This window comes from Anas platyrhynchos, chromosome 11 (assembly GCF_047663525.1).
Source record: "Anas platyrhynchos isolate ZD024472 breed Pekin duck chromosome 11, IASCAAS_PekinDuck_T2T, whole genome shotgun sequence".
Lineage (NCBI taxonomy): Eukaryota > Metazoa > Chordata > Aves > Anseriformes > Anatidae > Anas > Anas platyrhynchos.
The window spans coordinates 18,785,022-18,787,564 of NC_092597.1; positions in this window are offsets into that span (position 1 = coordinate 18,785,022).

Sequence of the window (2,543 nt, forward strand, 5' to 3'; positions counted from 1 at the left end):
TATATTGACCTGAGTATTATAACTGTTTGGTGTTCACCAAGGAAGGGGCAGGAGAGGCGCGGGAGTATCTGGAGCGGCCAGCCCGGGCAAGACCATGCGCTCGCTGGGCTGGGAGCGGGCGTTCGAGCGACGTCCGAGGCGTGTGGTGGTGACCTTGGTTTTTGAGGGTATGTTAGGTGATGGGTGAACGTGAAGCCGTTTGTCGTGACTGGTCCGAGGTTGGTAGTTAGTTTGTTCGGCCAAGACCGCCTGGCGCGCTGCAGCAAGGCACGTTCTTGGCTCCGTGCTTGTGGCGGGGAGGGAAGGGGCAGGGAGCGGGGTGGGCAGGGAAGGTTTGTTGGCGGCTCTCACAGCTGAGGAACACCCAGCGGGACCCGTCCCCTGCCAGCAGGGACCGGTGCCTGGCAGGGCAGCACGCAAATCTGATGAGCACAGCCTTTGGAGAGGAGAGGGAGAAGCCTCCAGGAGGCGGTGAATGAGCTGGGTGGATGGTTAGAAGGACTCTGAGGATGAATTTCTTCATCCTTTCTTAAGGAGAGATATAGAAGGGAAGGAGCAGAGATGCTGGAACGTGGCAGGAAGGTTTTTTGCTGCAAACCAACGCCATTAGTATTAAGTGTCTTACTGTGCCCCGGTCTAAGACACTCAACATCTGCCAGGGCTCATGAAAACCATAAGTACATCTAACTCTTAATTCCCAAAAGCTACCTGCTAAGCAGCCTGCCTTCTCTCCCCCTCCAAAAATAACCTCTGAAATATTGGTGATAGGCCTGAGACCCAGCCAAGCAGAAAGACTGCAGGACTTCAAGGGACTTTGTCAAGTCTAAATAATTTATTTTCACTTCTCCGCAAGGAGCCAGCACACAGCGCTGCATTACTGAAGTCCTGATCTATCCTTTCTTTCAAGCTCCAATTAGTTGTTGTTCTGAACAGTTAAATAGGATGTCAGATAGCTCTCAATGGGATGCTTGCGTAGTAATGAACGTCAAAGAAATAATTAATCTTTTCCCATGCCTTTCTGAGAGTACCTAAAATATGAAAAAGTTCTTACAACTGTGTTGGCTTTTCTCTAAATTTTGCATTCCTTTTTTGAGGGAAGTAACTAGATTGGTCTGATTAGCTCATTTAATTTTCTGCTTCCATAACCTCCTTGATTCATCTCCTAATTAGTGCTGGGTGCCAGAGTGCAGGTGAGTCCGGGGTTCAGCAAGTGCAATTTGGGTTTAATTTGTGTGCAAGCAAAATAATGCACAGCCGAGCCCTGGGCACGCATCGCGATGCTTTTGTGGTGAGGTTTCAGCACCTTTGTGCCTCCTCCTACTGCTGTGGTTTTTAAGTTGAAAAGTGTGCGTTTTGGGTCTGAAATAGTTGACATTGTTTCTTTAAAAGCAGAGTGCTTCGAGTGGTAAAAGGAAGAGCTCTCTTTCATGTTTTGGGACGTAGACAGTATGATACCCGTAGGAACCTCCAGCCTGCTAATTAGTGTCAGATGAAGATGCCGAAGATTAAGGTGTAAGCAACATTATAGTGGATAAAAGTGGGCTAATCTGCCGCCAGGGGGACGTTTCTTTCCAACTCCAGAAAGTGATTTATTTTATGTATGCCTTTTAAGCCTGTTTTTTCTTTTTTAATTTTATTTTTATTGAGTTTAGTGACAGGATAAAGTTAAATCTGGCTGTGAACCTCAGCTTAAGCTGTTGAGGTTTCCTGAGACAGGAGGAGGCAAAGAGTGAAACTGCAAGGTGGAAGTCGTCTGCAGTGCCGAGGAGCATCCCACGATTCAGGAGTGGTTGCTAAATGGGATGACCCTGGTTTGTCCTGGTACGGAGGAGGGAGAGATGGGGATGAAGCCACAGGGCTGCTAAAGCCAACTGATGTATTGAGGGGCCTGGGCCACGGTACTGATCGCTGTTAGCAAACCTTCTTTTTAAATAAAAAGGCAAGAAATGAAACAAATGTGCGATTTTTTTTTTTTTGACGTATCAACATGAGAAGTGGGGTAAGACTGTAAGATGTCATGCCGGTTAAATAGGGAAAAAAAAGAAGGGAGAAGAGAGATCTCTGGTGCCCTTGAAGCATCTTCTAGGGCAGAACCCAGGCAAGCTATAGGCAAATTATCCCAAAGGATGAAATTGCTGGTGGGGTTTCTATTCCCCTGTTTTAAATGTATTAAACCAGGACTGAAGCCCTGCAGCTGCTCAGATCAGTGGCAGAGCTCCCATTTCACCCTGCTGCCATCCAGGTTGGTCCCTGGCACAAGAAGCATCCAGAAACCTCCCCGTGCTTTAATGGCCATGTCAGGTCCTCCGGCGTGGTTCTCAGAGGGACTCCAATCCCAATCCCCACTGGCAATGTGCTGTGTCACCTGTTTCCAGCAGGGAGCTGGGACCCAGCCCTCCCAAGCCCCAGAAGGGAGGGCTGCAGAGCCCTCCTGCTTTCTGAGCAGCAGGAGGAGAGTTTGGGGTTCACCTTCTCCGTGCAGGGAGCAGTGGTGCTTGAGGCAGGTGGATGCTCTCCAGGTTCCCAAATTAACACCAGCTGCC